The sequence below is a fragment of the Lucilia cuprina genome, chromosome 2, assembly GCF_022045245.1.
Source record: "Lucilia cuprina isolate Lc7/37 chromosome 2, ASM2204524v1, whole genome shotgun sequence".
Classification (NCBI taxonomy): domain Eukaryota; kingdom Metazoa; phylum Arthropoda; class Insecta; order Diptera; family Calliphoridae; genus Lucilia; species Lucilia cuprina.
The window spans coordinates 3,218,233-3,231,641 of NC_060950.1; positions in this window are offsets into that span (position 1 = coordinate 3,218,233).

Below are 13,409 nucleotides of genomic sequence, written 5' to 3' on the forward strand. Positions count from 1 at the left end.
CTTACAAAAGTAAGTACTTCCGCATTGCTTCAATATTACTAGCCTGCATACCGGGCAAGTAAAGTTTTTCCTGTTAACTTTTCGATTAAAAATTTTTAAAAGATTAGTTCATAATTAACTCTAAGTAACTACTTTTAAAATCCTATTCCAAAAATTACCTTTAATAAAGAAGGGAAGCCGTAAGGGTTTTATATATAAAGGTCCGCTTCTCGAAATAAATACGACTGATGATATCTCATACTTTTTCAGAACTCATAGCAGATTTCATAAAATCTTCGAACCTCATCCAGAAACTAATCCCTCGACTTGTTCTACAGTTAAAACATAATAGACTTTCTATTAGCAAATATTTTATTACATTCTGCTATTTCTGAAAAGTTTGATTTTAATTATTAACATCAGAATCCATAATTTTGAATTAAATAAGATGCACAAATCTATTGGCAACTTCCTTAAATCTCAAACCAACATTTTGCAACGTTCACAGTGTAATAGGTCTGGTTGTAATTAAAGGTGTAAAGATTATGATTTATCATTAAAATTACAATTACAAACACAATGTTGCAAATCTCTTGCAAAAACAAACTCATCAAATGTAAAACTATTGTTGTGCAAAATACACATACAATACACATTTATCACCTGGTGTGATAATCAACAATGATGATGCAACATGCCTTAATGAAAATTTTCTCATCTATTAATTCTAGTTTTCATCAACAACAAAGGTAAAGAGAAATTTTAAACTAGACATGATATATATTCTTTTCAATAGAGAAAATATGTAATTGAAATCATCATATGCTGAAAATCACTGTCAATTATTAAAGAATTCTTTGAAATTCTTAAAAAAAAAATTAAAAAGCAAGACTTCAATGAAGTTTTTAATGGAAAAAGTGTCAATTTCATTATCGCTAGCAGGAGTTTTTTATCTTTTCTATAGCTCCTTCAACAAAAATCAAGTCAATAATTGATTTTAATGTTAAAAAAAATTATAATGAAGAATGAAAAAAATACATCATATTTAAATAATCAAGTTACTTTTTGATATCAATACACACATTTCCACAAACACGTCAAGTAATTGTAAAGAGAGAGCTACATTATGTGGGTGTATTTACGAAAACAAGTGGATCTATATGTATGTCTGTATGTTTAAGTTATGTACATGTAAATATTCTGAAATATTTATACAATACGTGCATATAAAAAATTTATTGTTTTTTTATAAAAAACTCTATTTAATATACATTAAAATAAGAAGAAAAAAACTGATGCTGTACATTTTTGGAGTTGGAAAAGTTCAATGAAATTTGAAGTAATAAACAAACTTGATATAAATACATTCAAAATTATACATACGCAGTAGTTCCAAGTAGTAAATATGAGTAAATATGCACATACATATATATATGTGAGAGTAGATGCAACATCTTTACTATATACATATTTATACTTAAAAAAACATTAAGGTACATACGTCAATCCAATTATTTTTTCAAATTTTGAAAATAAACTAAAATCAAATAGCTGCCGGTCCACACTAGGAAAATTTTGATTTTGCGTGAGAAAGAAAGAGAAAAAATATCATTCATCTCTCTCGCGGTACGGAGTTTCCCGTTCTCGGAAACTTGTTTTGTTTTGTTATTCTTCTCATTCGTACAACAATCAATGCAATTAACACGTAGTTTCTAAAACAAAAGTTTCTATGTGTGGACATTAAGGAAAGAATTACAAAAAGAGAATTAAAAAAAAGTTTCTCAACAAAAGTTTCCTAGTGTGGACCAGGTCTAGTATTTTAAAAACACCAGATCATACAGGTGAATCATGTGTGATAAGAAAACTTTTACAAAAGTTAAAAAAAAAAACACAACCCACGGACAATATTGTACAAAGAAGTAATAAACCAATTTTGTGTGAAAAACCTAAAATCGTCAATAGGTATGATAAAATCGAGAAAATAGCGGAAAAATGGAATCAATTAAATAGTTTTTATAACAATTATTTTTGATGTGTAGTTCCCTAAAATAGAGTTTAATAAAGAAAATAATAAATAATAAAATTTCCCAAAAAAAATTATCGATTTTATTTTAAACTTTAAATATTTTAAAACATTTAAATATCTTTGTTAATTTACGATCACACAGATGTTGATCTTAAAATTAAGATCCAATAGAGAAAAAAGTCAAATGCTATGATCACTTCTATTTTACATTAATTTGTGTATGAACAAGAGTGAGTGTTAAATCATTTCGGAAAACCAATTTATTAGATCAATTATGGAACGATCCTAGTAGAATTTTGTAGAATGATTTTGGCTCATAAAAAAACTTTTTTATATCAAATTTTATCGCTGTATTTTTAAATAAGTATTGAGCTTTACAGTCAAGTGGACCTTGTATAGAATTAGGATTAATTATAACGCGATTCTTGTAAAATTTTGTAAGACGAATTTCGTTTATACATGTCCGTTGAATCGCTTTACCCGGTTTATTGTAGACCGATACGATGATATTAAGGTTCCTATAAAATACATATACATGTCAAATTTTATCACTGCCTTTTGTTGTTAAAGTCATTTTCTGAGGATGATCTTATATTGGATGAAGTCAATTATTGGCTAATCGTTTAAAAAAAAGACATGCTTTTGGCGATTATTGCCGCTATAGATGCTTCTTTTAGTTAGTTATGAGTCATTTCTGAGTGACCTTATATGAGGGCTAGACGATATTCCCCATATTCAATACCAAACAAACTATATCAATATAAAATATCTCTGCAAAATTTCAACTCGCTAGCTACTTTCATTTGGACTCTATTTTGTTCAACAGAAAAACGGACGGACGTGGCTAGAATCGCCTTAGAATTTAATAAGGCCCAGGACCCACTCTTACAGGTCTCAGATGAATATTTCAATGTATTTTTTGATGGTGGGTATATAATTAATAATCCAAAAAAGGAAATAACGATCTTTAAATAATGTTCCAATCGGCTACGATTTTTAAATTATTCAAATTGAGATAACGAAAATCTGTGATCAAATCCATTAAACATCAAAAAACGATTTTTATATGATAAACCTAAAACTGGATGTAGATTCTTAAATTTGACTTCAATAAAGAAAATATTGATTGATAACTAATGACTTATTATGTGATAAATATCAACATTTTTAATAACATTGAAATAAAAAAATTAAATTAATCTTACCGAATGAAATATTATTTAAGGGTTTTTTAAGTTTAACATACCTGTAAAGAAAAATAATAAAATTGGTTAAATTTTGAGTAAATACTATTAAATTACTGTTTATTTTCGTACTACCCTAATATTCTTCAATTTAAATTTTCAACATACGAAATATATATGTGTGTTTTCAATATGTACATAGATATGTTTGTACGTTTGAATGGTTGGATACTCAAGCTATGCAGTCAGGTGAAAATTGTATTAAGCAGGGAATTTGTTTCCCTATAAAAAACTGTTGCTACTTTATAGGATTTTTCACATTTTCTCATATACAAATATGAGTAAGTGAGTACAAGTATGAATTTCCTTTAATAAGTGCACACATATAGTTGTTTAAGTTACAGTTAAGTTAAAGTATTAAAAGTTTATTTTTTAGACAAATTATAGTTAAAGGTTTTAAATGAGAAAAGTTGAATCTGTTCAGTTATGGGGTGTAGAGGGTAACAAGTTCTTTAATTCTAAAATTAGCAGTATTGTCACTGTGCTGTAAACGATTTTGTTTCAATTAATTAAAATAGTATTTATACCTTGATAAAACTTTGTTAAAGTAAATCCCTCTATGAAAATTTGAAAGGCTAGGCCCATATTTATACTTGTCCCCATATAACTTATTTTCCAGAAAATCACTTTTTTGTCAAGAAATCGTGGATTGAAGATAAAAGGTATTTTTTTTATTAAAAATAATCCTAATTTTTAACATACACACTGGTGTAGGGTATCACATGATCGGAAATATCCGACTCATTCATTATATTTTGTTTATTATAATTAATTTACTATAAATTTCATTAAACTGCAATCGAATGTAAGTTTCTTTATGTTCTTTTAAAGCTTGACAGTTTGAGCAAATAATTCATTCTTTTAATTCTCTATTTAAATGTAATACGTATGTAGTTAGTTATTGTTCTCTTATCATAAAAACTATATATTAGAGTGGTTCTTTAATGTTTAAATAAAGATACACTTTAAACATCAAAAATGTTTTGATAAATTTTAATATTTTTTAGGTGAAACATAGTATTATAATTATCAGAGAGATTTATAGTTTTAAAATAAAGTTTACATATAAGCCACCCTAATAACTATTAATGTGTATATGTGTAATTTTGGTTATATCCTTTTTTCATTTCCTACTCATCACGCACACGAACATATACTATATTAACCATGATGTAACTACATTTGCAACATTTATGCTGTAACTTGATTTATTTATTGTCAGCTCAACTTGAGATTTTTTTCTGCAACATTTTTGTTGTTGTTATTGTTTACATTTTCCTAGATCATCATATAGAATTAAAACGCATGGATTTGTTTTATACTTCACATTTGAAATATGAATATGCAACAATTTCTCCTCTTTTTTCTGTTAGTTTTACGAATTGTAAATTGAAAAAAAAATATATTCCGTTGTTGCGTTCATCATGTGGAGTAGTGTAGTTGCATTCATTTAATTTGCAACATTGTTGTTAATGCCTGGCTAGACTTGTATGAAGTTTAAGGATAATTATGGATGGAAAAATTATTCGTGTTGATTGAAATGCGTTAAATGAATGAATGACTCTATGAATAAGAAATTAAAATTTAAGGTTTAATATGAAAATTAAAAAAAAAAATGTTGATTGAAAAGTTATATGCAATTTTTTTTAAACGAGACATTAAAGCTAAAAAATATTTTGAAAAATATTTTGTTACAAATATCAAATAAAATATGTTTTATTTTCTTTTTTTCTTTTATATATTCTAACAATTTTGGTTATTTAAATCCAAATATCAAAGAGGATATAAATAAAACCAGTTTTCTCTGTTTATTTTAGAAATGTTAATCTAAATCTTTATTGTGGCAAATAAATAGTCATTTATTTACAATGATTTATTTACTAGTTGTTTAAAATAATCACTACATTAAATAAATTGTTGCAAAAAAATACACCACAATATGATATTGAGAACTTAAATTAAAAAAAAAAAACTTATTAAAACAACTACATAGAAAAATTTACTTTTACACTGCAATTGGGAAAATATTTAAAATCTGTTTTAATTTTCAACTTTCATTAAAAATTGATATTTAAATAAAAACTGAAACTGAAAAAATAGGGCGTAAACTGATAAAATACTTCGATCACTTCCAATTTAGAAAATAGTGGAAATAAAAGACATGAATTAAGCTCCCCATTAACAAAAGACTGTCCATTCCAGATTAACCACAGTGTGTTCTCTGTGAGCAACAAGTCTCGGTTTACTTGATGATTTTGTACTTCAGTCTACCGGTTAAGACTCTACGTGCATATAAAATATGGAACCTTAAAAACCATTTGAATTGAGAAAACAGTGAAAATCTGAGATCACATTTATTTTCCATTAAAAATTTATTTGAACATTTAATCGGAACGCGCCAAGTGAGAAAATATCTGTGATCACTTTCAAATTAAAACAAAAAAACTCAAGTTTCAAATAAAAACAATTTTAAATCACTTACGATCACTTACATTTTCCATCAAAAAAATTGTGTATTTGATAAATTTTATATTTTTAGCAAAAATCTGTTTTGTGAAAGATCAAAAATATTTTGGATCACTTTTATTTCCTATCAATTCAAAATCGGTTTTAGCATAAATGAAACCTAAAGTATTCTATAGATCCTTAAACGGCGATCTTTTTATTGAGTATATGGCGAAAACTTCTGATAAGTTTTAATTCTTAGCGAATATTTAATTTCAAGGAGACGTTGGTGTAGGTGTGGATGTATGTCATTTCTCTATATTTTTAATGTGTAATTTTCTTCATGTTAGCATTATTGTTAAATTCCTCTTAACCTTTACCACTATGACCTGTAGGGTATAAAAAGCCAAACATATATGAATACGTTGTACGTATTTTTTTGTTCACATCACAAAACATTTGTCATGCCATTAATGACATTTTTTCCGACAACATTTGTCAGACAATGTGGAAACATCAGATTTGTAAACATTACACATAGACATACATCTACATATGTACATACAATAGGGTATCCCCATAAACCCCATATTTTGTAGGAATACCTTTCAAACGATGTGTTTTAATATTATTGAAAAATCTAAGCATAAGTACAAAAAAACTCTAACATTTTTTCTTAATAAGTCAAAATGTTCAATCACATGTGGATAACTAAGGTTTTTTTTCAAAAATATTTTTTTCCCATTGAGAAATATTCTTATATAAGATTCGTGGGACACTCTAATATACATACGTCATGTCTTTAACAAAATACGAATCAGTCTAGTGGATAAATGTGTGAATATTTACAGAATAACAAGAACAAACCTTAAAGATTTTTCATTTACTTAACTTGGCCAACAGACGGATGAATTGATAGACAGGACAACTTTTGAGTTTTCTTTTTTTATTTTTTTTGCAAATTTCCACTCTACTTTACATTTCATATGAAACTAGAAGAGTAAAAGGAGTAAAGTTTATATTGAAATTGTAAAATACCTTAAGTGGGTGGGCTTGGTGGTTGTTCAGGAGTTAGAGGATCATTTCAATGGAATCATTTTAGGTTGTGTTTTATTTTTTTTTTTTTTGCAAACATTAAAAAGTGGGTGCCACACTGGTGTGTCAGTTTCATTTGGGAGTAGTTTTGTGTAGACAACTTTGTTCATAATAATACTGTGTCACAATGTTAGTGTCGACTAAAAGCCATAACGGATGTTATTAACTGTTAAAAATGGCTATTTTTATTTACACGAAATGCCAATATTATTTCCGTTTACAATCCTTTAAATGAAGCATTATAATTATGGGTTTTAGTTTTGCTGTTGTTCTGTAGAATTGCAAAAAAACTAAACACGGAATTATATCTATATATTTAAAGCAGTTTTGTGGGTTAAATTAATTAACATGAAGAGTAAATATGTATTAGATGTAAATAAGAATATTGAAATGTAATTAAACTGGTTGAGGTAAGTTTTTAAGGTTTGGTTTTGATTTCTAAGGGGATGGACAGTTTTTTTTATTTAAACAAGTTATTTTTTTTTACTATTGTGTAAGTATAGCATTTTCAATTCGTTTTATACTTTTTTTAAAACACATTCAATTTTATATTTTTTACTTAAAGAATATGCCAAAACCACTTTATGCGGGCAATTTCTTTATATTGATTAAGACTACGAATACAAAAATCACCTTAAAAAAGTAAATAATTCTGTCTACCTTTCTTTGGTTGCTCACCCAAGTATGTCCGTTTCCTATATCCTTTTTTATCTTCTAATATTTACTTTTTCTGCTGTTGAAAAAGGACACAAAAAAATAAAGCTCTTTAACATATTGTTAACCACATATGAAGTATGTTTTTCTATGCTTTGCATCATTCTCAAATTTCATTTTTAAAGAAACATGTGAACAAAAAAAGCTAAATTCGTTAGACATAACAAAAAGTATATTTATTTTTAACAAGCAAGTTTCTAGTATAATGACTGCTAGCGCATAAAAAATATTTCTAAGATTTTGTTTCTTTGTAAAGTAATTTTGCAATTGTTTTTGCTAACAATTTCCTAGCAAGAAAGTTCAGTAGAAAATTCCGGCTTAAATTTCTTTTAACTGCAGCAGACAAAATGTCGAGGGGAATTTAAAGAAAAACACAAAACAAATATGAAAATTGTACTGCACTAATTTTTCTTGCTTACCAAGCAAGCAGCTAAAAATGTAATAATAAAAGATTGAAATCATTTAAAAAGACTGACTTTATGTGACTTTAAAGTTACGCTACTTTGACTAGTTCACAGTAAATTACATACATTAATTTCGAATTAGTGTTGATGAATAAAGAAGATTCTTGAATTTGTTTGGGATCTTTAAATAACCCTTCAATAAAGAAAATTTTTAAAAGCTCATATTGACATAAATAAGGACCCAGGAAAAACTTACATTGAAAAGTAATGAGTTAATATGTTGATAAAACCTCTTTTCACTACTTCCTCATTAACATTTTAACTCATTAATTATTTAACACGGTGATGTCATTGGAGGCAAGTATCTGGAATCAAACGTAGATTCTTAGATAACGCTTCAATTGAGAAAATAATAAAAATCTGTGATCACCTTAATTCTGCCGTAGATCTTTTAATAAGACTCTGATTGAGGAAATAGTAATCTTTTATATTTCCACCAAAAATAGTTTTTTTTTTATATGAAAACATAAATGCGGCTGTCGATTCTTAAATAATGCTCCAATTATGAAAATAGTGAAGTTCTGTGATCTTCCATATTTCCCCCCATTTGCGCAAAGCCTTTACAATGGCTTCTTCAAAAAAATAGTGAAATCTCTCATATTTTCAAACCAAAATCGATTTTTATATAAAACATGAAATCGGCCTTAGATCCTTAAACTACGCTCTGAAATATATAGTAAAATAAAAAAACTGTGATCAATCCTATTTTCAGTAAAAAAAAAGATTTTCATAGGAAAATCTGAAACGTGATGAAGATCTTTAAATTACACATAATAAGTTCATTAATACTTAAAAATTCCATTTTTGTAAGATTATCCCACTTTTCGAGTCAATGAAGAATATTACGATTATTATGGAAAATTTATGATAAAAACCAAAAATAATAACGGAGGTTTTGACAAAAGTGAGCCTACCACGTTTGTTAACAATAAGACAACGGATGTGTATAAAATTTTGATTATGGCGAGTGTTGTCGTACGTGTATGTATGTATTCATGTTTGGTGTCGTGTGTACCATTCTTATATCTTTTACCTCTGTGTATGCTTGATCCATTTTAGTGTTCATTAAAATCATTTTTTTTTTTTCATTTTTCAACGATAGACGGATTTTGTTACTTCATAAAGAATATTGCAATCGAGAAGAAAACAAATAGCTCGATCACTTTTATCTCCAAAAATATAATTTGTAAAAATAAATAACTCATAATTTAAATCAATTTCGTCAAACATAAAATTTTATAGAATACTTAACATCGGTTGTTGATCTTGAAATTAGCTTCTAATTAAGAAAATAGTGACAATCTGTCATCATTCATATTTTTGTTTTTCTTCAATAATAATTTTACTTACTGTCTTCTAAGCTGTAGTGCTCTAAAAAAATCTTAATCTTAACCGATAAGATTTGTCTAGCAGAACAACTTGTACTTGGTAGTTGTTGGCTTATCCGCCATAGTTTATTTGTCAGTAAAAATAAAACAAATTATAAACGTTTTTCTCTTGTCTATTACATACATATAGAGTTATTGTGGCTTTGGCTTTGGGAAACAACAAAGTTAAAGAAAAGGAAATCTATATAAAAAGAAAACCAACACAGCAAAAGCTATATTCTTCCTTAAAGAAAAGCAAAAAAAAAAAACTTTATAAAACGAGTTAAGCGAAGGATTAGGCGCTGACATTGTTAAAGTGGTTTTTAAGGCAACAAAAAGTACGGGTTTTTGCAACAATTTAAGTGGAAAAAATCCACAAGAAATTTGGCAAAATAACAAAAAATGCATTTCCTTTAAAAATAAAAATTTTAAATAAATTTAGTTTTTTACCTATCATGATTTAATAATTGTTTTTATCAAAACAAATAATTTATCAATCATATGTTTTAAACAAGCAGAAGAAAAAAATACCAGACTTTTAGAAAAGAATTAAGTTCTCAACCCACCTTGATTAAAGCAAAACATACGGTTGACTTGCTGGTAAAAGTGTATTTGTATAATTTTTTTGCAACAATTGTAGATGGCTCTTAAAAGTGTTACCAGCATAAACCAGCAGCAGCTGGTCAAGTGTCTCTGTTTAATTTCAAATAAAAAACTGTTTTATAAAATAAAACGAAATGAAATGAAAAACATACACTTGCAAATGCAAACAATGTAACAGATTAATACATACATGAAATATAACAATATTAAAAGTAAAACAAAAATGTTGGAAAATTTATACTTATATAAAAATCAACTCCATGTCCAGTGGAGTTAGTGATGCAAATCATAAATTTTTTGCGGAACATATAGAACAGGCACACATCCCCTTTTTCCTAGAAATAACGCATATAACATTACATACCCTAGTGTAGAGTAAAAGTTGGCAAAAGCTTTCTTTTTTATTTGTAAATATTATAATACACACATACATATGTATATTCAACCACTCTTTATTCATATATTATCCTTGATAAGGATGCAACTAAAAGCGAGAGAATATTTATGTTTGTTTGTATGTGTAATGATGATGTTGTTGCTGATAACAATAATAAAATTGCTTTTTGTCTGGTATTCATCATCATGGAAAATATGGTTCATTGTCATGTGGTCGTTTGGTTTTATCTTTACCAAATATGAAATGTGCAAAAAATACGTATGTGTGAGTAGCAGGGAAATTGCATAAAAAGTGAAGTCTAATGCCAACTGTTTTGGCTTGTATTTCATTTCGTTTTTATTATTTTCTTCTTTTCATTCATTTATATTTTAGTATTTGCACTTGAAAAATGCAATATGTTTTTTTAATGTCTCCACTTATTTTTGCAATTTAATCATTATTGCGCCAAGAATTCTGGTGCAATAATCTTATGAATATGTGAGCGTATGAGTAATAATGTACGAAGGAAATTTGTTTTTGTTAAAGTTATTCATAAATATTTGTATTGGAAAGATTTTTTTATGGAGGTAAGTTAAGTTTAAGTTCCTTTCAAACATACAGGATGGCACAGACAAATCGGCCGAACCGTCTATAAAGTCCAAATTTATATATAAAAGATGCAATATTTGTGCAATATAGGAAGGTGAATAATTAAGTTCTTTGGATATCAATCGCTCAATTTTTAAATAAAAATATATTTTTAATGGCTATATCAAAAGGTAACCATCACAAATCTATTATTTTTAAATCGACTGAAAGGTTCTTAAAAAAATTGAGAAAATAGTGAAAACAATAGTGAGTGATTATATTTTCCAACAAAAATTGAATTTTATATGAAAAACTTAAAATCGTGATGAAGTGCTCTGAGATTTAAATTCATTTTAATTTTTATAATATTAATAATTTTAAACATTTCACAAAAAAATCGCTATTTTGTTCCTTAATGAAAGCTTACGTGAATTTTAATAATTTTTCTTTGGTTTCATTACCAACTTCTTTTTTTCGCACATTTAATCACTTTTAATTTTTTTCACTAAATTCTAACATTTCAACAGCTGTACAATTTACCATGTGGTTGCAAAATATTTTTATATTTTTTCGTTTCTAATTTTAAATATAGAAAACCACACATATGAAAATCATGCAACATGCTATTGTGGCAATTTTAAGCAACAATAAAACTATACATATACATACATAAATAAAGGTATGTATGAGTGTTGCACTAAATTATATGCACAAGTAGTAATAAGTGGTCAAAGGACTGTATATCTGGACCCTGTAATTCGGGAAGGTGGTTTCTTGCTATAGTGACACAATTAATTAGAAATAAATAACGCTTTAAATAACAGAAAAAAGTGGATTACTTATGGATTATTACAAGACCCCGGCGCACAAGTAGTTGCAGATTTGAAGAAAATGTCTTAATGGAATATATTAAATCCTTTTTAAAACAGCTGGGTATATGAAAAATAGATGAATGTAATGTTACTCTAAATGCAATTAGAAATGTTTTACTTCCGTTAGATGTTAAAACAGATGGCGTTGTAAAAACATTAAGTTTTATGATAATTATACATGGACAATGTATTGTGGACTTTTTGCATCATACATATTTTGTAACCAACAAAGGTATTTAACCAATTTCTAAGTAATTAAATATAAGTTATAAGAAAACCCAACTAAGCACTTTAGTATCTTTATAATTTTCTACAATACAAAAATATATTTCTTCTTGGAAAATCCTAATTTAATATTTATTTAATCCCCCCTTTTCAAACAATAGAAGAAAACTAGAAAATGCACTTAGTTCAAAAACGATTTCCATTTATTTATCAACTTATTTTTCCTATAAATATTACAATTCACCCATAAATGTTGTTTTTACGCATCCATCCAAGAACAAATATTGCGTTTTATACAAAAAAAAGAATAATAATAAAATAAAAATATTCTCATAAATATCGCTTGCAGCAAAGTGAGTGATGTTCCTTGTTGTATTTTTATCCTGGAATATTTTATGTGTTACTGGTACTCGAATTGTTGTGCATACATAAAATACTACTCTTCTTTATACTCGACTGCAGCATGTACTTGCAACAATAGCATTACTACTACAAACTGCTCGAGCGTACAAACATATTACTTTGTATATATGTATATGACTATATAAAGACTGTAATGGAAACAAAAACTAAATTCAATCGTAAACTTCGTTTTTATAGGTCAAAATAACATAAGAAAGGCATCACTGCTTGCATATAAATTTTGCTAAGAGGAACAAGTAACAACAATAACAGTGTAAACTTGTGGCAGCAGCAGCAAGTGCTATTATATCCAGCTTCTACTAACAACTTTGTTAAAAACCTTACAAAAATTACACTAGAAACTTTGTATGAAAAATAAAATAAACAATTAGACAATTATATATAGCAAGCGTGGCCTTATAAGTTTCTCAAGTTTTCTTTGTTTTTATATGCATTAAGAATAGAATAAAATATAGACTAGACTATACCTTAGACTATGAACGTAGTCCACACCATAGAATAAACTATAGACTAGACTGTAGACTAGACTATAGACTAGACTATAGACTAGACTATAGACTAGACTATAGACTAGACTAGACTATAGACTAGACTATAGACTAGACTATAGACTAGACTATAGACTAGACTATAGACTAGACTATAGACTAGACTATAGACTAGACTATAGACTAGACTATAGACTAGACTATAGACTAGACTATAGACTAGACTATAGACTAGACTATAGACTAGACTATAGACTAGACTATAGACTAGACTATAGACTAGACTATAGACTAGACTATAGACTAGACTATAGACTAGACTATAGACTAGACTATAGACTAGACTATAGACTAGACATAAATAAAAACTCCATGCTCCAAAATCTCTAGTCTGTGCTTACCAAACAATATTTATGAAAGCACAAATAAATACCCTGCGGTAAGAATGACCTCAACTTTCAACCACAAGAACAAATAAATAGCAAATTTTAACAAATATT